The sequence below is a fragment of the Camelus ferus genome, chromosome 33 (genome assembly GCF_009834535.1).
Source record: "Camelus ferus isolate YT-003-E chromosome 33, BCGSAC_Cfer_1.0, whole genome shotgun sequence".
NCBI lineage: Eukaryota > Metazoa > Chordata > Mammalia > Artiodactyla > Camelidae > Camelus > Camelus ferus.
In genome coordinates, this window is record NC_045728.1 from 8,628,580 (window position 1) to 8,654,205 (window position 25,626).

The window sequence follows — 25,626 nt, forward strand, 5'->3', positions numbered from 1 at the left end:
AGCTCACAAGGAATGGCAGTTATGAGAATATTTCTGGAAATGTTAGTCCAAGCCCAGCTTTACAACTTTTTATTAATGGTTCAAAGATAGAAACCTTAATTAAATTTGTAGATGCTAGGGGATTGAAAGAAGAAGTTAATACACTGGATGGACAAATCAAATTCCAAATGGATATCTGAAATACTCAGAGATTAGCTAAATCTAGTGAGATGAAATTTAATAGGGATACATGCAAAGTTCTGCAGGTGGATCCAAAAAAAGCGGTGCATTATTATAGAATGGGGGAAATCTGAGTGTGCAGGTGTGAGGCGTTTTAGGTGATAAGACACTGGTTGGTATGATGTCCCTCCTTTCAAAATAAATGGTTTCTTATTGAAATTGAATTCTTGCTCATTCAACTGTCCCCAAGTCAGATACCACACATTTCGTATGTTTTCCTCGGCATGGAAACCCAGTTCCTGGGTTCCTTCCATGTGGTGGCTCAGCAATTCTCTAAGCTTTGGCCTCACTGTCACTTGGATCTAGCCTGAAGAAGAGGGAAGAAAGATGGGGAGGGGACCTCTTGCATAAAAACCTTGGGCCAAAGATATTACATGCCATTTCCCGTCACATTTCATCACGGAAGGAGACTAGGAAATGGAGCTGTTGGATGGGCAACTGCTTTCTAGCGACAACTCTGTATTACGTAAGTAGGAGGACCCACATTGCTGAATTGAATTCAGGCCCCTTAGGCATCCAGGATGGAGATGATAGTCTCAGCTTCGGCCAGTCCCCAGTCTGTGGATTAGTATCAGTTGAGAACATTCCATTTTAGGAGGAAAAATGGGCAACGTAAAACCTGTTTGGAAGCAATTGCATAGAAGATACAATGGAAAGATCTATGACTGTTCATCCTAAAACAGGAGAGGCCCAAGAGGAACTCAATGCCTATCTCCAGCTATTGGAAATCGTCTTACGTGTTACTGTTTCCCCAGGGTTCTGTGTGATGCTTTTCCTTTCTCTGGCTCTGCTCTGTACCTGGATGATCTTACATACTCCGAAGCTCATTGTTCACTTAGATGCTGGGTTTATTGCTCCAAGCTCAGTCCTGCCTCTGAGCTGCTGACTTGTATCCAGTTACTAACCATTCACCTTAACTGGTCTTGGAGCGTTACATCAAACAAACCCAGCCTCAACTCATTGGTACTTAGTGTACCAACAATTGGCAGTGACAACAGTCACCTAATTACTCAAGTTAGAAGCCAGAGTCATCTATGAACTGCCACCTCTCCTTTATAATCTGCATCAAGTTATCCAGACCTGTCAATTTTATTTCATAAATATTTAAGTCTATACATATTATTACAGGTTGAATTCAGGTTTTCATCTTTTTTTTTCCACCTGGGTAACTGAAATAACTTCTTCATTGGTCTTGCCTCTTCTGCCTTTGTTTCTCTGCACTGCAACTGGAGTGATCTAACCGAAAGGTACATCTGATTTTATTGTTTTTTTCAAATCCCTTCAGAGGTTTTAGGTGTGATGTACAAGTCTCTTTATCCAATTCTTGCCCATGTCTCTACCCCCATTGCCTACCACTCCCCGTCCTGTCATTCTCCTCTAGCTCCCTGAATACACCATATTGTTTCTCATTTCTGGACCTTTCCTTAAACTTTTTTTTCTTTAGGGAATTATTTCTTTGGCTAATTCCTATTTGTCCTTAAAAATCCAGTTAAGACTTCCTCTAACTCCGGCAATCAGAATTAAGTGCCCCGTTCTGTACATCTGGGCACTCTGAGTGAACTAGTTCACATCCGTCTCCCCACTCCAGTGTAAGTACCCCTAAAGCAAGGACCATGCCTCATTCATTCATTCATTCATTTACTATCTAGTACCCAGCACAGGGCCTGGCACACCTTCAGTAAATGTCTGTTGACTTATTGTCACGTGGAAGAGGGAAGAGATTTGGTCTCTATCTCAAAAGGCAAAACCACAAAACTCCAGGGATAGCAGCTTTTGGCTTTCATTAGGTGATAATGCATGAAACTGATGGATGACTTGGAAGGTAGTAGGTTTCTGCTTTTCATCATATTCCAAGTAGAGGCTGGAAGAGCTGTTTAACAAGGTAGAATCATAGGGATCTAAGCAGCCAATGGAGGGCTGAGTTTGACACCCTGTAACATCTCAATGAATGCTAACAGTGCATACTTTTGATTTACATTTGATAGTTTTATGAAACAAATGTATGTTAATCATCTGAAGTATGTACTGGGGTGCATTATGTATGGTCTTGGAAAATGTTTTAAAGAGGAAACAGACCTAAATATCTGTAGGTAGAAAACCTAGTCTAAATAAAGCAGTATATATTCCAGTGAGCTTTGGAAAAGTAGAAATATTTTTGAATGATTTCTGATGACTCTTTTCTGATGGCCATGCATGTTATAATAGCTTGGCCAAACGAGGTGGTTAAGACTGGTTGAGATGCTTTAATGAGCAGTTATCTTTCTGTTACGTTACCTTCTGCATTCTAAATATCTGTGTATTTAGTTTCTCATAAAGGATTTAACAGTGAAAATGACTAATTGTTGGAGATTTCACGAACACTCCTTTGAGGGCTCTGAACTACTGCATTGATTCTTGCACCTATTTAAAATAATTGGACCCTTAACGCGGTGACCCCAAGTTGCAAATCCTTTGGTCTAGCGTTTCTGGGAGCAATGTTTAGAAAGGAGACAGCATTAGGCAAATAAATTAAAAGCTTTCTTTTCACAGAAAGAGATCCCTTCTTCCTTTAATCTCTTGGGGCAAACTTTGCCTTCAGAAGCTGAAACTCAAAGAGGAACACAGCTTTTGACTATCTGGCCTTTAAGCTCACCAGAAGATTTTATTCTCATAACGCACAGGAGGCTTGTTTTTCTATCAGTCTTTAAGAAAAGTTATCCCATTTGTCTCACAGTAGGATGGGCATGAACTTTTATACCTTCCTTGCATGGAAAACAGTATTTGGTTTTTTTTTTTTTTATAATGGATGTAAGCTCTTTGAAGGGAGACATACTTCCTATTATTAAAGAAGGAGTTGGGTGTAGTAGAAAGAGCATTGGATTTGGAACCAAGTACCTGCATCTCAGCTCCAGCCCTGGCTGCTGTTTGGGGGCTCTGCCCGCACCCACAAAGTGAAGTCATGGGGTGAAACAGCCTCTGAGCTCCCTCACACTCTAATGTTCTATGTTCTGAGAGTCCAGATGGTGCCGCCCTAGTGCCCTCTACAGTGCTTGCTAATTGGATTTGACCAACCTAAATGAAGAAAATGACCTAAAGCTGGTATCTTAAGTTCAAATCCAGGATTCTCAACTACACTATGCATAAGGAACACTCCTAAGAAACAGTGATGCCATTTACCTTGGATTCCCTTTCGTGGCCACTGCCCCCTCACCTCCCCCCATACAAGGACTGCTTATTCATGATTATTAAATGTAAGTGTGGGATTCTTTGTAGCAATTATTCTTCCACAATTTCCCCACGTTCATCAGTACCTTCCTACTCCAGTTTATCCTACAAACTACCCAAAATTTAATTTTCTTACAAATGTACTTTCATTCACCTGCTCAGAAATGCATATGAGCTCGTCATTGGCGATGGAATAAAATCCACATTCCTGTATATGCAGTTCAAGGCTCCATACTATGGCCTCAGTGTTTCTTTCCAAGTTTACCCCTGAACATAATCTGTGCATAGAACCTCTGATCCAAGCAGATTGAAAGCTTCGTTTGCTGCAGGATGGGGAGTTGATGCACTTTCCTGTCTCATGCTAGTCTTCATATTAGTTTCACTGCTCAGGCATCCCCATTCTGATTCTTTTCTGCAGTAGAAATTCTTCCCTTTTTTTTTTTTTTTCCACAATCCACTTAAATCCATTCCTCCACTCTCCCCTGATTGCCCACAGCCCACCATGACAGCTTTCAGTCACTGTGTAGATACTGTGACTGGTTCACCATCAACGTTGAGCCCCAGATGTGTTTTGGACAATTACACATTTGGCACTTAGCAGGAACTGCCTACCAGTGCTCCCAGGGTATGTTTTTCTTGTTTTCCCACCTGGATTAAAATCTCCTTGTGAGCAGGGATAGAGTGTTACCCATATTTGGACCCTCACTGCTTACTGGTCTGTATTCTTACATTCTCTCGTTCAAGCCGCCAGTAAGGTATTGATGCGATTTAATAGCTATTTATATTTGTCTTCATAGGTAAGCTATGAGTTTCTTGACTTAAAAAAAAAAAAAAAACCTGTCTTTTTTTCCCTAGTGGCCAGTCCCAGGGCCTGGCACATGGTAGACACTCAGTAAATGTTTGTTGAAAGAATGAATGGAGTCCTATTCGACTTTGCCAGAAAGAGCTGACTCTGTGAGAAGTTGATGAATTGAATTGCTTTATGATCAGTCTAAAACATAGAAGGTGATTGCTTCTGAAAATGGGATGCATCTTTCCTTTTGTTTCTTGGCATTTTTCCTGTTAGAAATGGAACTTGAGCAAATTAAATAGGACTCAATCTTGAATCCACAAATGACACCAAGCCTGAAATGATGCTGAGGTTGGAAGCGATTTAGTTCACTTGAATTTTATTTGGGGGATAATATTTTCCTTCTGGGAAGAGAAATGCTAATGAAAAAAATCACCTCCCGACTACAACTCAGAAGTAATAGGAATCTGGCCAGAAATACGATCTTACGAAAACTCTCCAAGAAAAGCATCTCATACTCATGTCTCTGCCTTCAGATTGACATTCTGATGTTTGCCTTTCTCTGGTTTCCAGAGATCAGGGTGGAGAGAGGCGCCAGGGTAACAAGCCAAATAGGTCTATTATGGGATGTCATGCTCACTGGGCATGAGTGCTGTCTCCTTGGACATTTATAGCGTTTATTACTCAGCCCAACTTTAATAACACATGGACAAGCCTGGGGCAATTTGTAAAGGATCTGAGAGTTTTTTTGTTATGAATGTCTGTATTATAGAATTAGTGAGTCTCAGGATTGGACTGGATTGGAAAGATGATCTCATCAAAGGGGCCCCGGCTCTACCGGAGAAGAGCTGCTTTCAATATCCCTGACATTCTAAGTGGTCATGGGTGTTGGGGGACTATTTATAAGAATAAGCTGGCAGATGGTGACTGTTAAGTTGTAAGTTAGAGGGGCAGAAGTGGTGAATACTGACTCTACCTTTTCCCTGGGAGCCATGGAGAGGTGGGACGGGACAGGAGTGGCCAGCCGTCCTAAGCTTTCCGCTGTAAACCATAGAGAGGAGAATGTGAATGAGGCTCAGTGATGTAAGTCAACAAAGACATATTCTAATGTCTTCTAGATCAGTGATTCTTAAAACTTAACGTTCCTCTAGTCACCTGAAAATCTTGGTAAAGTTCAAGTTCTGAGTCAGGAGTTCTGGGGTGGAGTCTGAGATCCTGCGTTTGTTAGAAGCCTCTGGGTGATGCTAATGCTGCTGATACATGAACTACAATTTAAGTAGCAAGACTAGAATCTGCCGCACTGATCAGTCTATTGGGAATTGAGCCCCACATTGACCACCTCAGATAAAGAAGAAGCAGGCTCTTAGCGCATAAGGATGGAAAGATTGCTGAGTTATAAGTGGTCAGAATTGAAAAAGAACTTAAAGATAATCCAGTTTATTGGTTTCCAAAGTTTTAAAATTCTTTTTTCTTTTAAAAGGAAAATTATATGCAGAACTTGAATACATAAAACAGCTTGAAGCTTTGATGCTTGGATTAAATCTGGAACAGAGAGCTTGGAGCCAGCTCATCCTTCCGCTCTCATGATTCCCCTCAAAGACTCATAGGTCATTTCCTTAGAACCCCAGGATTCCGAGTAACACTTACTAACCTTCTTTGACACGTCAGGAAATAAGAAAATAGAACCCAAACCCAAACCCTGATTACTAGTCTGCTGTTCTTTCTAGTACACAAGGCACCATAACTTATTTATAACCTTGGTTTGGAAGCTAATTATGACTTGGGCTGTCTCTGGCTACCTGGGCTTTTGTCAGTCTCTGATATGATACCTGGTGTTTGCTATGTCCCTGGCACCCACAGCTAACTTTGGGGAAAATTACTTAACCTTTCTGGGCCCTGGGTTTCTGATCTATAAAACGAATAAAACTGTAACCTTCTCTAAATTACCAGCGCATAGTGTCCAGAACCTTATAGGGAACTAAATAAACATTCAGGTGAATGTAAATTACAAGAGGGCGGAGACCTCATTTCTCTTATCTACCATTGTAAGCACTAAGAACACCTTGCATGCACCTGTCATGAGTAGATACTCATTAAATATTTGTGAAATAAATGAAGAATGAAGATCATAGGCAGGAAGCTTTCTTAAGCTTGTAAATTATAAAAATTTAACGAATCATTAGGATTATCATCATAATCTAAAAAGCTCTAGATTATCTGTGCTGCTCTGCTGGCTGGTGACAAAAGGAACACATTACCTCCATCCCTGGCATCTGGTTGCTCACAACCTCTGACAAACAACTGGAATATATAAGGGCTTCATAAAAGTTAGACATAAATCTAATCCTTTAAAAAGGGATTAGAGAGGAAAATTTTTACATAATGTACAGATGCGGGAAATGTGTTTTAGATTGAGGAACAAGGGCAAATATATTCTGGGTGGAAAGTTAATAAAGTAGTCACAGATTACTTTCAAACTAGGCATGCAAGGGTTTTTGTTAGCCTTCCTCTGAGAAACTGGAGAAGGTATCCTGAAAGAAATGGAATTCTCAGAATTTTGCGGTTTCTAAGTCTTCTGGCAACAGGTTAACGCATTTGTCAGATTGGAAGTCAAACCAATATCTGGCTCACTTCCGGGCAAAGGCCAGTATAGGACACATTTGCACTTTATCTAAAGAAATGTGCAGCAGACAAGTATGAACCTTATTTCTTCTCCTGGTCTTGGTTCGTCTTGCTAGGGAGCAAGGCATTTGGGACGTGGTGTACGGATGAATTGGTTGGTGCTGGACTGTGAGAAGACACTGCAGCAAGAGTGTGCACTTTAAACAACTGCACCAGGATTATTTTATCTTTTCTTATTTGTAAAGCCTTGATGGAGAATATCCGCTGGTTCTGTTGGAGAAAGACTTCCTGAGGCATGATGTAATTTTTGCAAAGGGGAAACACATGTTGAGCCCTGCAGTCCAAAACAATCCCGAGGTGCAGATAGCCAAGCTGTCAGTCACATGACGGGATGCAGTGTGGGTTGGGCAGCGCTACCCAGCAGCCTTTGGAGCACGGGGTTGGGGTTGGGGGTGGGGGTGAAGGGAAGAAAAGGTCTCTGAAGCTTTTAAATGTAGAGATGCCATTAAGTTTATGACAGGCGGGAAGGAAAGCTTTTCTGTTCTTAGTTAGAATGATCTTCCTTCTTGGAACACAGCATATGCTTCTTTTTTACTCCAGAGACAGTAGGTACTTACAGTGTTTGTTGAAAGACAGTTTCAGGAAATCTACATTTTAAAATCCAGTAAGAGATGATTTTTATCTGCAATGTCATTCTTTTTTTTTTTTTTAATTGAGGTATACTCAGTTTATAATGTGTCAGTTTATGGTGTACAGCACAATTCCTCAGCCACACATGAATATACGTATTCATTTTCATATTCTTTGTCACCAGTGAGCTACTACAAGATATTGAACCTATTTCCCCGTGCTATACAGTACAAACTTGTTTATCTATTTTACATATACCAGTCAGTATTTGCAAATCTCGAACTCCCAGTCTATCCCTTCCCACCCCGCTCCCCCTGGCAATGTCATTCTTGATGAATTTCTCGTAATAATGTGTGCCTAATGTAGCATTCAGAGGGTGGTGGCTAAACTTTGGTACCAGGGCTTGAAAGATACTCCATATTTTACTTGCATTGAGCAGTTAAAAGTTAGATATACACCCATAGGTGTCAGTGAGTGAGAATCAGGGTTTCACTAGGAAGCAGAAGACTAAGGTGATAACCTATTTGTGTCTCAGTCTCTCTTATCTGTCTGGTTAGCTAGTATCAACTAGCTGCATAGCCCTGCATTAGGTGCTGTGCTAATTACAAAAGTGAGAGTAGCTTACTTTATTCTTTAGATAGTTATTTTTCTAGTTGATGAGATGCTAAAAGTGTAAGACCTTGCTACTCAGCAGTGGAGTCCTCTCAGACCAGCAGCATAGACAGCTCTCGGGAGCTGATAAAACTAGAGCTCAGATTCCACTCCATGTGATTCATATGCATGTTAAAGTTTGAGAAACACTGGTGTAAGTAATATGGGAACATAAGAGATGAAGACATGACTTGTGGAAGGATGCTAAAGGAAGACCTCAGGAGAAGTTGGCACTGAGAAGGGCCTTGTAAATGGGTAACTAGAAGTGTGTGCAAAGACTTGGAGTTGAGTACAGGGCCTAATCCAGTAGGCAAACTGTTATGGGGAAAATGGGCGATGAAATTGAAAGATCCTTTATGGCAGATTATTGTCCTGGAAGTTTGGGCTTTTATACTGTAGATATAAAAACATGATTGCTTGAGTTTTAAATGGTAATAATAATAGTAATTGTAAAATTAGCAATAATATATTGTTAAAGTTATAGTATATAACTTTATATTCAGAGTTTTTTTTTTTTATGAGATATATTATTTCAGTAAGTCTTTACGGAAACATGTGGAATGGGACTGTTACTACACTTTCTGAGAGCAGGTTAGTGAAGAGGTAAAGAAAGCCTTTTCTTCACTTTGAAAGTGTAGTTCCATTGTCTTCTGACTTGCATGATTTCTGGTGAGAAGTCTATGGAATTAATGGCTTTTTTTCACCTTTAGGTAGTGTGCATTTTTTCTCTCAATACCTGTAAACTTTTCTCTGTATCACTGGTTTTTGACAGTTTGGTTATGATGTGGATTGATGTTTCTTAAAAATCAAATTTGGAAGAACCTCAGCCACTGCTTCTTTAAATGTGTTTTCTGTCCTTCTCCTCTGCTTCTGGGACTTTTAACTATACGTGGAGTAGTTGTTTGAAGTTGTTTCATTGGTCACCAAGAGTCTGTCCATTTAATTTCCAGTTTCTTTTTTTTTCTGTTAAACTTTAGTCTTGAGAATTTTTATTGCTGTGTTTTCAAATTTACTGATATTTCTTCTAATATGCTGTAATCCAGTAAATTTTTCACTTCAGATATTGAAGTTTTTATTTCTAGAAGATCCATCTGTTTTTGTTTAGTTTTTAGATCTTTCATCTTTCCCCACATTTTGTTGGTACTTTTTAAAAATCAAGGATTGGTAAACTATGGCCTGTGGGCCAAATCCAGCTGATTATCTGCTTTTGTGTGGCTTAGGAGCAGAGAATGGGTTTTATATTAGAAAGGATTATTTTTAAAAAGTAAGGAAAACATACAACAGAGACGGTATGTGGTGCACAAAACTTAACACATTTGCTGTCTGGCCCTTTATAGAAAAAGCTTGCTGATCGCTGCTTTAAATCATGTAATAGCTGTTTCAGGGTCCCTGTTTGATAATTCTGTTATCTCTGTCATTTCTGGGTCTGTTGCTGTTGACTAATATTTTCCTTCTTTGCTGCCTCTTCAGAAGCCTAGTAATTTTTTATTGGATGGTAGGCACTATGAATGTTACGTTGTCAAATATTTACATTTTTTCTTTCTTTAGAAAACTTGAGGTTTGTTTTGGCAGCCTGTTTAGATGACTTAAAGATCAATTTATACCTTTTGAGGCTTCATCTTGGGACTAGTTTAGCCACACCTCCAGGGTGTGGCTTTTCTGGTGTCTTTCTTCGATGCCCTGCGTATTCAGCAAGGTCTCTCCATTTTGTTTGATGGTTACTGGAGTATCTTCCAGGCACGTGCAGGGCTCAGGGGATAGCGCAGCTTACAGCTCCCCGAAAGTGAGTCAGTTTTCGTCCTGCCTGGCGGTGTTTCTTTCTGCATACACAGATCCGTATTGAGCCACACGCTTGAAGGGGCTGATAAGTAGGTTTTTGGATCTCTTCTTTTGCCTAGTTCCTTGCCTTTCCAAACACTTTCCCACAAGGCCTGTATTCCTTGTTGCATCTGATTTCTGACTCTTGAGCTCCATAAAACCCTGGGGCTATGGTTGGGTTCCCACGCCTGTGCAGCAGCCTGGACATTATCTCCAGAGAGAAAGATGGTGCATCCAAGGGCTCACCCTGCTCTTTCCCTTCTCCTGGGCTGCGGTTCTGTGCTGCCTCTGCTTTCCAATCCTTGAAAATATTTGTTTCATGTATTTTGTTTAGTTTCTAGTTGTTGATGGTGGGAGGGCAAGCCTTGTGCTGGTTACTCTTTTGTGGGCCAAGAGCATGGACATTTGAGTCAGACAGACTTGTTTTCTGGCCCTGACTCTGCACGTACTGGCTGTTTACCTTCAGCTAGTCATGGACTTCTGTAAGCATCAGTTGATCATCTGTAGAACAAAGAAAATAATAGGACTTCTTGTGAGGGTTAGCAAATATTAGCAAAGTGCCTAGAAAATAAGCATAGAAAATAAACACATGGCAGTTATTTTAACAGCTCGTTTTGGGAGGGCCCAGAGAGAGGAGGTTACTTGTTCACGATCGTACAGCAGTGGAGCTGGTCTCCCTCCCAGGAGCTGTTTTAATGTCAGCACTGACCTTGGCTAGCTCTCATAGAAATGGTTGAGCCACAGACACCAGATAATCAAAAAGGGTCCAAGGAAGGGCCACATTTGTGCCAAATGTGTTACAGGAAACGAAAGGTTCTAGGTCTTCTGAGTGGAAGCGCAGACAGGAACACACTGTCACTTGTCGGGGTCAGACGCTGTAATGGTGACATGTGTGCTATCGTCCAGAACAAATGGGTTTCTTCCTTACTGAGCGTTAGGTTACGCTGTGGTCTAACTGGTTCAGCCAACATGGTTTTAGTTTTTCCTGCTTGCTGCTCTCTCTCCCCGACCCACACGACTGTGGTGCTTCAGTCAGACCAGCCCTACCCTTCCTACCTGCTCAGCACTCCCAGCTCTTGGTGTGAGATAGCACGTTAGCGCAGGGTGCTCCTGCGGGTCGTAGGTGGGTAGTAAGGGCTTGAAAAGGGCATCTGAATAAACATGCAGTCAGTGCATTGAGGGGTCGGGTCTAAGACATGTGTGTCAAAGGGGGCATCACGGTGGACTTCATCGGTCCCGTGGCTGAAGCCATGGAGGTGGGTCTGACAGGTTCCGGATGCATGAGTTGATAGAGGATTGATTTGGCTTCTGATCCCAGCCCTGCCACTTCCTAGGTGGATTACACTGGGCAAATTACCCAGCCTCTTTGTGCCTCCATCTCCTGATCTGTGAACTGATGAAAATCGGTACTTTGTAAGACGAAGTAAGATCCTGTATGTGACACACTTTAAACACAGTAGCAGAATAACATCTTCCCCTAAATAACAAGAGAGAGTCTACCCACAAAAATCTAAGTCTCAAATATCCATTCCACTCCATTTCCCCCCAGATTCTTGGACAGCTAAGAGCCAGAGCCTTCGGGTGCTAACGCTGCTCGATAACCGCAGCCACTCGCAGCCCCAGTTCTAAACAGGGTTCAGTCTGGCAATGAAGACCAAGTGCATTTTTAAACAGAGGATTTAATGTTAGGAGTTTGTTACCCAGGTATTGGAAGAATGAAGAGGCAGAAAGGGGACACTGAGGTAACATGGAACTAGTTAGTAACTGCAGGAAGCAGCTGCCGTTCGTAGGCTGTTCTCAGGGGAGGACAGGAGACAAGTTAGGAGTGTTAAGATCAAAAGCTTAGGGGAATGACCCCTTGAAGCTGGGAAGGGGAGCAGGGAGTCTGGCCTTGCTGGTGCCACGGGAACTTGGTTTGGGGACCCCGTAGAGCTGGGACTCAGACATTGAAGAAGGAGTGCCACTCAGCGGGTGATGCTGTCTCTGAGCGGGCCCTGGGGTACTGTGAACATGGAAACCCTGGACACAGGACCAACTGTTGCTGCCACTAACTGCCATTGCTGAGCTGAAGAACTTACTGGGCAATTCTTAGAAAAACAGCAAGTAAACAGGAAGCAAAATCCCATTCCCCGGTCTGACGGCCTGTTGACAGAGGCCCGCAGGGATCTGGCTGGCATTGGAGGCGGGAGGTTTTCCGAGTGCCTGCCCCACCGTCATGAAGCTGAGTCCAGAAAGGGTAGGTTTGGAGCTAAGAGACAATAGCTGAAAACCCTGCACAGCATGCTTTGTGCTCTGATCCCTGACCTTTTCCTGATCGCCTTGGCTCCTGGCTCCCAGATCCACTTCCTATTTACAAGCTTGCTTCCATGCTTGAACTTGATGTCTCGCCCCATTTATGCGGCTCTGATCTCCGGAGTCTCTCGCTAATTTGGATTTGCATTAGTGAAGACTTGTGGGTGCAAGTCACCCTAGGCCACCCTGACCTCGCTTTAAACGCTTCTGTTTGGGGCCTGCCTTGGGTGACATAACCAGGAAGGACAAGGTGCAGATGGGGACAGTTAAGACCAGGATGCCACACTCGCTGGTGTTTCTCCTTCATCCCTGGTCTGATTTTGCTTGACAAGTTGGCCAGTTCTTCCCCCTTGCAGGCGGGCTTCCTCACGTGAACGGTGCATGGCAGCCTGTAGCTCAGGGCTTACCGCTGTGTAGAAAGAGGAGTTTTCTCTCTCTGAGCTCAAGACTGAACAATTCCAGGGAATTCTGATTGGCTGGCTTTGGTCCTGGGCCCTCTCCCTGGACAAGGAAAGGAGATACTATGTTTATGGCTGAGATGAAGTCTTATGTGAATTGGTGTGACTAGAAGAAATGAGTGAGATCTTGGGGAAATAAGAACAATAGTTGTCCACTATAATTTTTTTTAACTTGCTTTTAAAATATAGACAAGAATTCCCTAGTTATTCATGTAAAACAATGACAGATGGAAATTGTACCCTAAGAGGTCTGTTCTAGGCAATCCCTTTATTGTACTGTCGTTTCTGCAGACACCTGGTAGTCAAGAGTCAAGATGGCATTTTTACAGGATCCCTGTGAATCTTATTGTTGGACAGTTGGGACCTCAGTAAATAATAGCCCCTCCCCATTTTTTTAGTCAGGGCTCTGAAATCACTGGAAAAAACCATAGGCACCCCCTGATCTGTGATGGTAAAGACAGGTAACTGGTCTCATTAAATCTTTGATCTCCTGCCTTCCTTAAAAGATGGATCAGGAGATCAGAAGTAACAAAATGTGGCCATAGGTTTATAAAGGAAGAATCAGTAAAGCAGCAAATCTAGACTAATCCAGGGGCAGTGTGTCAGCTCTAATGGAAGAGTTTAAAAGAAATTTGAAATATGCAGGCTTAACGCCTAGTGACATATTCACATATTCAGGGAGACAAGATTAACACACAGCTTACTTGTTTATTTGCTGAGGACTCTCCCAGTGGCTGTTCCAAATTACTGTTCCTCTTAGGTCCTCAGTCCCTCCTTCTCTTCCTTTCTCCTTCCATCTCTCCTGTCTCCCTTTCTTATTTTGGCTCTTACTTTACTACATACATGGAGACCACCATGTTAGTCAGGGTTCAATCAGCAGAACAGTACGTAGGAGGTACGTATTAAGAGATTTATTGCAAAGAATTCATTTACATAATTGTGGAAGCTAGCTAGGCCAGTCTGGAATCCATAGGGCAAACTGTGAGGATCGTATAAAACTGAACTCATCATTATTTCCTCATTTCATTTGCTGACATAATTACTTTATAAAAAATTGAAGCATAGTCAGTTTACAATATGGTTCGTTTCTGGTGTACACCATAGTGATTCAGTTACACATATATATTCCCTTTTGTTTTTTTTTTTCATTACAGGCTATTACAAGATATTGAATATAGTTCTCTGTGCTATACAGTAGGACCTTGCTGTTTATTTTGTATGTAGTAGTTGGTATCTGCAAATTCTGAACTCTCAATTTGTCCATCCCTCCACCCAATCACCTTTCCTCTGAGTTACTCTTAAAGGTTTGCAAGCTTAAACCCTAGAACTGCTCTTGATTCTTCCCGCTTCCTTGTGTCCTGTACCAGTCAGCTATTAAGGTCAGCGGATCTTTTTCTCTGTTAATTCTTACATTGGTCCATTCCTTTCTATACCTACTGGCACCTCTCTAGTTGGAAAGTTTGGTCCTCACTCCTGGACTTGTTTTGTTAGACTATATGACCAGATATCTGACCTTTTTGCTCTCCAATTCTTCCTAAATAATACCACCAGAGTATTAGTCTCAAAATACTATTTCCAGGATGCTGCTCTAACAAAACATTTCTGTGAGTTAGAACTATTGACCTGGAGGGATGTCCGTGGTAAATTATTAGATTAAAACAGCACATGGTGGAGTACTGTGCATAATTATATGCTATTTTTAACTAAAACTCGATATGTTGTAATATATTTGTATATGATGTATGAACATAGAAAAAAAGGTGGAAGAGGTCATGCACTGAGCTATTAACACTAATTCATTAATTATCTGGGGCAGTCATTCTAATTGTGACCTCACATTGGGATCAGCTGGATGACTTAAACATACTGAAATTTATTTAGATGGGGGTGTTGCATGGGCATCAGAATTTTTAAAAGTTCTTCATGTGAGTCTGATGTGTTGAGAACCACTGATCTAGAGGATTAATCCGGATGAAGTGGCTCAAAAGTGTGTTCCTATGGGGAGGATATAGCTCAGTGATAGAGTGCATGCTTAGCAAACATGAGGTCCTGGATTCAATCCCCAGTATCTCCATTAAAGATAAATAAACCTAATTACCCCCCCCCATTAAATTTTTTTTAAAAAAATGTTTCTGTGAATGCAAATACATACACTCGCAACTCAGTCAAGACTTCCATAGTCGAAAGTGTGTGTGACTTTGCTTAGTCACATGAGCAGACAAAAGGCAACTTGGCTTGAAAATATACTATAGATGATCTGTAAAAGTGAATGAATAAAAATTATGTGTACATGCTACATACACATCTATGTATATTACATCTATAACACACATATGTACATATATATGAATATATATTTAATTATGGATTCCTATGAAAACATTACATGATTATTTTTGGAATCAGTGAGTTTAATTACAAGTGTTTTTGTTTGTATTTTTGTTTTTAATATGATATCAATGGCAGGAAAAGCCTTTCCTGGTGCAGTCCTGGTACCTGACACCAGAGGGAGAAGGCCTGAGTATTGATATCTGATTAAAAAATCAGGATTTACAGAGCTTTGCTGAAGAGGATGTGTGTGAATGTTATCCAATCATCGCTAATTAGGATTCCAGGTTTCCTGTGATTTCCTTTTCTGAAAGCCAAATAAACCAAAATAGACATGGACTCTGTAGGGACAAGCCTGAATCATATTTCACAAGGGGCAGATCACCTGCCTGATGAACTGATTGATATAAGTGAGCCAAGAAGTCACTGGTCTTGACTTAGAAACCCTGGAAACCATGGGTTAGGACCCAAGTTGGCTCAAACCCAGAGAAAAGATTAGATGGAGAAACCAACGGCATATTCCTTCCCCAACTCCAAGTTTAGAAACTCTGACCGTTATTTACCTGCTTTGATGTGGACTCTGTTCAGTTTCTGATTGAATGATCTCAACAGTGTATGAGACATTGAGGCTGGAAGCTCATGTCTACATAAGATCCACTACTCAAAAATGTGTGTGATCGAAGGTATTTGGGGAAGGCATGGGGCCTCTGTGAAAAGGGGCAGGCTGGCCCCTTCAGTTTCTGGGACCACTCACTATCTCGTTTTCAGAGTCCATAATGATCTACAGTGTTATTAAGAAGTGGGTGAGCACTGTGGCCACCAGACTGAGATGTATTCAGTGATGTGCTGAGCTGGCTTACCCTGGCTCCTAGGAGATGACTGTTATGCTTTCGGGGATTTTGCTTGTTGGTTGTTAAACATGGATATTTGTAAAAGTCAAATGATATAAACTTACAATAAATCACATTAAATTACATTAAAAACAAGAAATACTATCACTTACTACTTCCTAATAATTTTACTACATTTTGCTGTTGTCTGTGCCCATGAGATTACTTATGTCTGTTGTATCCACACGATGGAAATCCTGTCTACTCCTATGGTGCCTGTCTCTGCATTCAGTGACATCACATTACTGGCTTGAAATTGCCCTCTCTGGGCCAGAAGGCAATGTCAAAGGCCCACAGGGAGGTTATACAAACCGGTCCTCCCCTAGTCACACTACAGTGATCTTCACCTACTTGATTGCCTACATGAGTAGCTACAAAAATGGCTCAGGGTCAGCAGATGGTTAGGCCTTGTGCTTGGGCACGCTCAGCAAGGACCTGCAGGGACACCTGGAGCCCAGGAAGGACTGCCTCTCCTAACAACTAGGGATACAAGAGTTCAGCGAGAGTCGATGAATAAAAGCATCCTGAGATGCAGTTGGCTACACAGGATGTCTGATACAGAGCATTATATATTAGTATTTGTAAATTGTGCACTATACATCCTTTGTATCAATAAAATTTTAATAAACACATACGTATTCATTTTTTTTTTTTTAAAGAGAGCTGTTAAACAATTAGCAGCACACCACTGGGTGCCTTCCATTATAGTTTTTGTTAACAGGATAACCTGAGCCTAGAGGAAAGGGGTATTTCTCAGTAGCTTCTGGATTACAAACTTTGAAAAATTCATATGAGAAAGATCTTCATATGTGAGGCAGCGACCCAATGTTAGACAGGGGAGGGTGTAGCTCAAGTGGTAGAGCGCATGCTTAGCATCCATGAGGTCCTAGGTTCAATCCCCAGTACCTCCATCAAAAAACTAAATAAACAAATAAAACCTAATTACCTCCTCCCTGCAAAAAAAAAAAAAAAAAAAAAAAAAGACAATGTACGACCCCATATGTATGTAGAGAAGCAATCTGAGATGTGCAAATTTCCTACCTAGGATACCTACTGAAGAGATAGGGAGGGGCTTAAGACATTAACATAGACATCATTGTCAAGGTGGGAGTTGCCTGCAGCGGCAGCTGCCGCAGGGGAGAAGCAGGGGGCTGGAAGACAGTGGAGTCTCCCTTAATTTTTTCCCCCTTTCCTTCCCTGCAAAATATCTAATTTACTTGTTAAAGCCAACCTCACACTGTTTATCCAAACTGTCTATTTTTTGGTCCTAATTGATACTAATTAAAATCAAAATAAAATTACGACTATAAAACTTGGCTGGGGTTTTGATCTGCTGCCAGCATGCCCACAACCAGGGAGAGTTACTATACCAACACTCTCATTTTGAAATGCCAGGTATTTTAATAGTGAATAGATGTGGAAAAAAGAAAAATCAGTACTTGCATTCTAAAAATTTCTTCCCAGCTACTCTTATGAAACATAACAAAAATAGAGCCTAACTGATTCTTTATTGAGACTGAGAATCTTCATTTAATAATCAAAGAGTAAACATGGTGTGTGTGTGAATACTGTTATATGAATCTGGAATTGTTAAATCAGTTGTTTAGCATTCAGTGCTGGTTAGGCTGGACTCCTGGGTTCTGTCCCCCTACAGGCTGGTTATTTTTATGGAGAGAAGCTCTGATCCTCAATCAGGAAGGCATTCTAATTGTCCGTCATCTTGCAGGTGCAATCATTGGTCATTTGGCACAAATTTATGAATGGTTCAAGGCAAATCAACCACTGTCAATCCTGGAAAATAACTCAAAATATACCTTCTATTGAGGATAGGTGGTAATTAATGGTTTGCTAATAGACCCTACTATAGCACTGAATTGAGTATATAAAAGCTGTGTCTTAAATCATATCCAAAGAAAATTGTTGGAAGTGTCGAAAGTTCAAGAGGTGTAGTAGAAAGAACATACAACTTTGATTTAAATGTGAAGGCTCTGCCATTGATAAGAGCTAGTATTTGTTACTGTATGCTAGACGCAGTAAGTGCCTTACATTTTCTCATTTAATTGTCTTAAAAACCCTGTAAGATGGTTACTTCTGCGACTCCATTTCCTAGGTAAGAAGGTAAGTAACTTACTTGATGTTACATAGATAAGCAAGTGAGCTGGCATTTGAGCTCAGGTCTGTAGAACTTCAAAACCCAGAGCCTTAACCACTCTATTAAACCGTCTCTGCACCAGACGCCTAAGGTGGAGTTGCTTAACCACTCCAAGTCTTGGTTTCCTCTCTTCTACAACGGTGGAAATAACGCCTGCTCGTCCCACTTTGAAGGGTATGGGAATCATGAAATAACGTAGGTGGGTCATAACAGGTTGTACAAATATCAAATATTATAATTCTAATATTGACATGAATCCTAGAAAGAACAGTGTATAGCAAGGCTAGTATTTAAATGCAATTCAGACATATGTCAGCGTTTATCCTTGGTTTCCGATTAGTTCACTTATTAGTTCATTTTTTGAACAGATTTTAGTTGAGCCACTTGAGTGGTAGAAGACTTGATTTGGAGTTAATCAACTTGGAAATTCTGAGGATCAATTCTTAACTGTCTCTTTTTGGTGGTGGTGGGGGGAATGGTAATTACTTTTTTTTGTTTTTTAGAGGAGGTACCAGGGATTGAACCCAGGACCTTGTGCATGCTAAGCATGTGCTTTTAGTGCTTGAGCTATATTCCCTCCCCTGCCAAAACTGTCTCTTGAGAGCTGTGGAAACTTAGAGCGATTACTCCAATCCTCAGCCAGTGTAACAGTAGCTAGTTCCAGAGGACTGTGGCAAGAGTTAATCAAGATGCTATGGGTGCTCACTAAGTGTAAGCTTCTCTGCCTAACTCAGACTCTCACAAGGATGAGGGTAGTATGAAGTTTAAAAGATACATAGAAGACAAATACCAGTATAACTGTAGAGTCAGTAGACAGAACTCATCACATCAGAATTTTTCTTTTTGCTGATGTAGAAGATAAGCCAGAGAGGGAGTGATCCAGGATTACAGAGCCAGCTAGTAAAAGAAATAGGACCAGAACTTAAGTCTTCTAACTCTTAACCTTCAGTTGAATCACAGTTCACTGGCTCCTGAATGCCTCTGAATAATGACAATATGCAGTCTTCATGTCCTAGTATTAAAGGAACGTAAGAGCTTTAGGAATGTAGTTTGGAGATGCAATTGTGAATTAAACTTTTTCTGAGTCTGCTCAGACGACTTCACAACCATTCTCCAATTTCACAGTTGAAGTGCCACGTGGGAACCATTCCCCTTGTCAAATATTGTCATAGTTGTCTCATCAGTACTCAGAATCTCAACGTGGCTCGTTACCCTCAGAGAGCTCAGAGAGCATTTTTTAAATTAGTAATGAGTACTAGCAGAGTGTTAGGGATATGTTGTGGACTGCTGTGAAATTAGGTTGGAAAGATTGGGACAGCACAGAAGGCTCTGAATGTAAAGGAATTTGAATTCATCCTACAGAGGATGGTGGCCAACTGAAACATCAGTGACAGGGGAGTGCCATGAACACAGAGGGGAGATTTATCTGGTGATGCTGTGACAGCAAGGAGAAAGATCATAGCCAGAACACTAGAAGTTTATTCCAGTAAGCTGGTAGGATCATGGCCAAAGGACACATGTCAGAGGTGTTAAAAAGGGAGGATAAGAAACTCAGTGAGTTAGAGACAGGGAAAACTCAAAGATGACTTTTCAAGTGGGTAACAGTAAGATTGGTAGTCATATGGCGAAAATAGAACAATAAGGAGTTGTAATTTGGGGAGGGAAGTAGGAGGGTACTTTGACTTAAGGAATTTGCTTCTAGACTTAAGATTTTTGATGTGATGGTGAAGTATGTAAGTAGAGATACCCAGTAGTGAAATAAATATAAAGATGGCAAGTACATGAATCTGAATTCTGATGGTGCTGAAACCCTTGTCTGACAGCTAGAAACTGTGAAACTAAAAGATTCTGAATAATTTAGACCACAAACACTTTAAAATATAAAATCTAACCTGTCACTAAATTATTCAGATTTGATTTTATTCTCATAATGAACTGGAGAAAGAATCTGCTGTCCCATGTACTTTTTACATGTAAAGAAAAATGATGGTTTTTAAGTCATTAGTGACCTCTGAACCTACCTGGTAGGAATTTTTTTAACGTGAGGAATAATTCAGATACTGTAAAGTATAAAAATCCAATGATGAGTTTTTACACATAGGCGCACACACACACATAAGTGCCACCAAGGTCAAGATATAGGACATTTTCAGCACTCCAGAAAGCACTCCCAGACCATACCCCCAAGGATCACCACTATTTTGACCATCCATATAGATTATTTTTACCTATATTTTTTTCTTTGGGCTGAAATGCCCCAACATTTTATTACAGAAAATTTTTAACATATACCAAGCTGAAAATAATTTTACTGTGTACATCCATATATTTACACCCAAATTCTACCATTAACATCTTATTGCATTGTATACTCCTTGAGATTTAAATTTATCATCTTGATTTTGTTCTCTGTTCATCTCATCTGTTCTTTGATACTTTTTTCCTCTTACACTTTTTAAATTTCTTATGATTGCATCTTACATTTTATCTGTATTATCAGCTTATTACCTATATTTCTTATTCTAGTAGTTTTTCTAGGGTTAATAATTTAAGTCTACTTTTAAATAATATTTAACTACTTCATGTGTAATGACAGACCCTTAGAACAGTATATTTGTATTTCTGCTCCTGTTTTTTGGGCTGTTGCACATTTTGTTTTTGCAAATGTTGTAAACCTCATAATATATTCCTATTACTTTTCCTTTAAAGAGTCATCTTTTAAAGAAATTTAGAAAATTGTTTTTAAAAGTGTCTTTTATATTTGCAAACATACTTAACCATTTTCAGTGTCCTCCATTATTTTGTGTATAGCCCAATGCCCAATTTCTATTTGGTATTGTTTCCCTTCTGCCCAAAGAATTTTCTTCAGTATTTCTTGTAATACAAGCCTGCTGGTAATGACCTGACTCCATTTTGTTTGTTCAAAAAAGTTTTTATTTTGTCTTCATTTATGAGAGATACTTTTGCTGGATATAGAATTTTGGACTGACAGTTCATTCAGTATTTTAAAGATGTCTGTCTATTGTCTTCTTATCTGCATGTCAATTTAATTTTTGTTTCTCTGTGTGTAATGTATCTTTTTACTTTCATACTTTTAAGATTTTCTCTTTATCATACTGGTTTTGAACCATTTGGTTATGATGTGTCTTGGTGTGTTTTTCTTCATTTTCTTCTACTTAAAAAATTTAAGCTTCTTTATGAATTTATAGTTTTCATAAAATCTGGGAAAATAGTCATCATTAGTTCCTCATATAATTTTATGTCAATTATCTTCATCCATCCCTCTCCCTTTTTTTTAAATGGGACTCCAATTATACATATATTAGACTGTCTGATACTGATCCTTAGTGCACTGATAAACTGTCCATTTTCTTCAGTCTTTTTCCCCTGTGTTCAATAGTAGTTAATAATGCTGCATCTTTATATTCACTAATCTTTTCTTTCACAAATTGTCTAATCTGCTGTTAGTTTTATTCAGTGTATTTTTCAGTTCAGATATTTTCTTTTCAACCCTAAAAGTCCAATTTAGTTTTTAAAATATCTTTTGTTTCTCTAGTCATCATGATCATGTTTTCCTCCACCCTCTTAAACATATGAAGTACATTTATAATATTTATAATAGCTGTTTTAATGTAACCATTGCTAGTTCTATCACCTATATCATTGGGGTATGTTTTTATTGATTGACTTTTCTCCAGGTTCTAGATATACTTCTTGACTCTTTACATGCCTGGTTATTTTTTATAAATAATTGTTTTTAATTGTGGTAAGATACATAAAATACATAAAATTAATCATTTTAGTGTACATTTTGGTAATTTGAGTATATTCACATTCTTATAAAAAAAATCAAACTCTAGAACTCTTTTCATCTTTTAAAACTGAAACTCTGTTCCCATTAAAAAATAACTTTCCTTTTATCCCTCACCCCAGCCCCTGGAAATCATCATTCTACTTTCTATTTTTATGAATTTGACTACTCTAACTATCTTACATAAGTGGAATTTGACTTTTTATGGCTCACTTACTTCTCTTAGTGTAGTATTTTCAAAGTTCATTCATATTGCAAAAATTGTTTCCTTTTTAAGGCTGAATAATATCCCATTGTGTGTGTGTGTGTAACATGCACGCAACATTTTGTTTATCCATTTATCCATTGATGGACACCTGTGTTACTACCACCTTTTAGCTATTGTGAATAAGCTGCTGTAAAAACAAGAAGACAGTGCCTGCCTGGTCATTTATTTTTAATTGAAATATAGTCGACTTATAATATTGTATTTCAGGTGTAGAGCAAAGTGATTCAGTTATGTGTGTGTGTGTGTATTACCTTCCATTATAGGTTATTACAACATATTGAACATAGTTCCCTGTGCTATACAGTAAATCTATGTTGCTTGTCTGTTTTATGTATGGTAGTTTGTATTTGTTAATCCCATTCTCCTAATTTATTACTCCCCTCTTTTTCCTTTTGGTAACTATAAGTTTGTCTTCTATATCTCTGAGCTGTTTCTGTTTTGTATATAGATTCTTTTGAATCAATTTTTAGATTTCACATGTAAATGATACGATATAGTATTTGTCTTTTTCTGTCTGACCTACTTCACTTAATGTGACATTCTCTATGTCCATCCATGTTGCTGCAGATGGCTATATTTCATTCTTTTTTTAATGGCTGAGTAATATTCTATTGAATCCTTAGTCTGTCTTTCTGTCTGCTCGTCTTTAAGCAAGTGATTGAACTACTTGCCTTAGTTTTCTTAACTAGACAATAGTGATAATACACATCTTACAGGTGTGAAGGTTGGATAGGTTAGCAGATGTCAAGCACCCAAAGTAGTGACTTTCCTGGGGGATGTGCTAAGTTCTTTAAGAAAGATCAGGATAGAAAAACTGTAGTTGAGAAAGGAAACATGCTCCCTGAGGAGTGTATGCATAAGCAGAAGCATGGAAATGGCAACATATTTGGCACCTTCCTAAAATGATGAGCTGTGAAGTTTGGCCAGAGGGGTGGGAAAAAGTGGTCGTTATTGAAAGATTTGGGTGGAGAGGCAGGTCAGGAGAGGATTTAAATGTAATTACATGTCAGGATGAATGGTTCAACTCTATCCTGCAAGGGAGAGATTTTTTTTTTTAGGGAAGGAAAATGTACAAGTGTTTCGGAGGGAAAAGCAGTATGTTGAAAAGTTTGAAAAGAGAGGAGACAGGAGGCACAGAGAATCTGTGCTTTCCATGGGTGTGTGGACTCTGCGGCACTGTTGCATTTTCCAAGAGAAGATTCTATTGAACCAGACAGGACGACCTGTTCACTGCTCTCTTCTTGGTCCCTTGCTTGAGGCGATTTCTTTCTTTTTTCCCTCTCTGCCAACTCATGTTCCAGTCTTCCTTCAGAACCTGGCTTGAAGTTCATCTCCACCAGGAGATCTATTTGGTGTCTAGTCTACTACTGATATTTAATTTGGGTCAATGATCCATTAAAAAAATGGTGTCCTATTCTGAACTATAGGACTGACTGCCAAGAGAGAAGTCAGAGTTTTGCAGGTGGTGTTGAGAAACTGCACCAGTAAATGTCAGATCAGCTACTCTCTAGAGGAAATCAGAGAGTGAAGCTGATGGAAATGAAATCAGCCCTTCTTTATTATATATTCTTCTTTGTGTACTTTTCCTGGGATGATGCCCAGGTCTGGGAAGAGGAGACTGAATATAGCTCCAAATAGGTTAGCTGTGAGTGAGCATCTGTGTTCTTGGATAACATAGCCTACAGAGCCAGAGGAGGTCAGAGCACTTAGAAGAGGAAATGAAAGGATTTTAATTAATGCACAGATATGCCCAGCATGAAGGTCTAGGAAAAGTGGAAAAATTTGCAACAAATCTATTTATGAAAAATATGTGAGGCTGCTCTTACACTTGCTTGTATTTTGTGACTCGAGTGAAAATAAACAGGCCTTTAACAGTATTTGCGTTTGTATTTGGCATAAATACGTATTCAGCTCATTGATCATTTCTGTCAGTTTTCAGCTCATTGCTTGGTCATTTCAGTCCGTTTTCTTCATTTTCAAGTCAGTTTTATTGAAGTGTAATTTACATAAAATAAAACTCACAGTGCAAGGAATTTTAATAAAAATGTTCGCAGTCATGTAACCACTGTCACAGTCAAGACAGAACGTTCCCACAATCCCTGACAATTCTCTTATTCTCCTTGGCAGTAAATCTCATGCTTCCTTTCCTATCCCCAGTCAGTGATCTGATTTCTGTCACTCTAGTTTTGTCCTCTCCAGATGTTATGTGAATCACATCTGGCTTCTTTCACTTAACCTAATGCTTTTGAGATTTATCCATATTATTTCATAAATTGGTAATTTTATCCTTCTTACATAGAGTGGCATTCCATTGTGTGAAAGTACAGACATTGTTTATCAATTCACTAGTTGGGTCATTTCCAGTTTTGCTAATTAAGAATAAACTTGCTATAAACATTTGCCTGTGGGTCGTTGCATGGATGTAGGCACACCTCTTCTTAACTGAGTTTGTGGCAACCCTACATCAAGCAAGTCTGTCAGTGCTGTTTTTCCAACAGTATTTCCTCTCTTTCTGTGTCACATCTTGGTAATTCTCTCAATATCAAACTTTTTCATTGTTATTGTATTTGTTATGGTGATCCGTGATCAGTGATCTTTGAGGTTCCTGCTGTAATTGTTTTGGGGTGCCATAAACCACGCCCCTACGAGTGAACTTAATAAATGTGGGTATTCTCACTCCTCCATTGACAGGCTAGTCTGTCATTTCTCTCCCTCTCCTTGGGCCTCCCTATTCTCTGAGACACAGCAGTATTGAAATTATGCTAATTGATAACCTTACAGTGGCTTCTGAGTGTTCAAGTAAAAAGGATTGCATGTCTCTCATTTTACATCAAAAGCTGAAAATAATTAAGTTGGTGAAGAACTCATGTCAAAAGCTGAGATTGGCTCAAGAGGCCTAGCTTTCAGCCTAGCAGTTAGCCAACTTATGAATGCAAAGGAGATGTTCCTGAAGGAAATTAAAAGTGCTACTCCAGTGAGCACACAAATGATAAGAAAGTGAAACAGCCTATTGGCGGAAGGGAGACAGTGGTCTGAATGGAAGAGCAGACCAGCCACAACATCCCCCTGAGCCAAAGCCTAATCCAGAGCCAGGCCCGAACTCTCTTCAATTCTGTGGAGGCTGAGAGAGGTGAGGAAACTGCAGAAGAAACGTTTGAAGCTAGCAGAGGTTGGTTCATGAGGTTTAAAGAAAGAAGGCATCTCCAAAGCATAAAAGTGTGGGATGAAGCAGCAAGTGTTGCAGAAGCTACAGCAAGTTATTGCAAAGGTGTAGCTCAGATAATTAGTGAAGGTGGCTACCCTAAACAGATTTTCAGTGAAGACGAAACAGCCTTCTATTGGAAGAAGATGCCACCTACGACCTTCATAGCTGGAGAGGAGAAGTCAATGCCTTGCTTTAAAAGACAGGCTCTCTTGTTAGGAGCTCATATAACTGGTGACTTAAAGTTGAAACCAGTGCTCATTTACCATTTGGAAGATCCTAGGGCCCTTA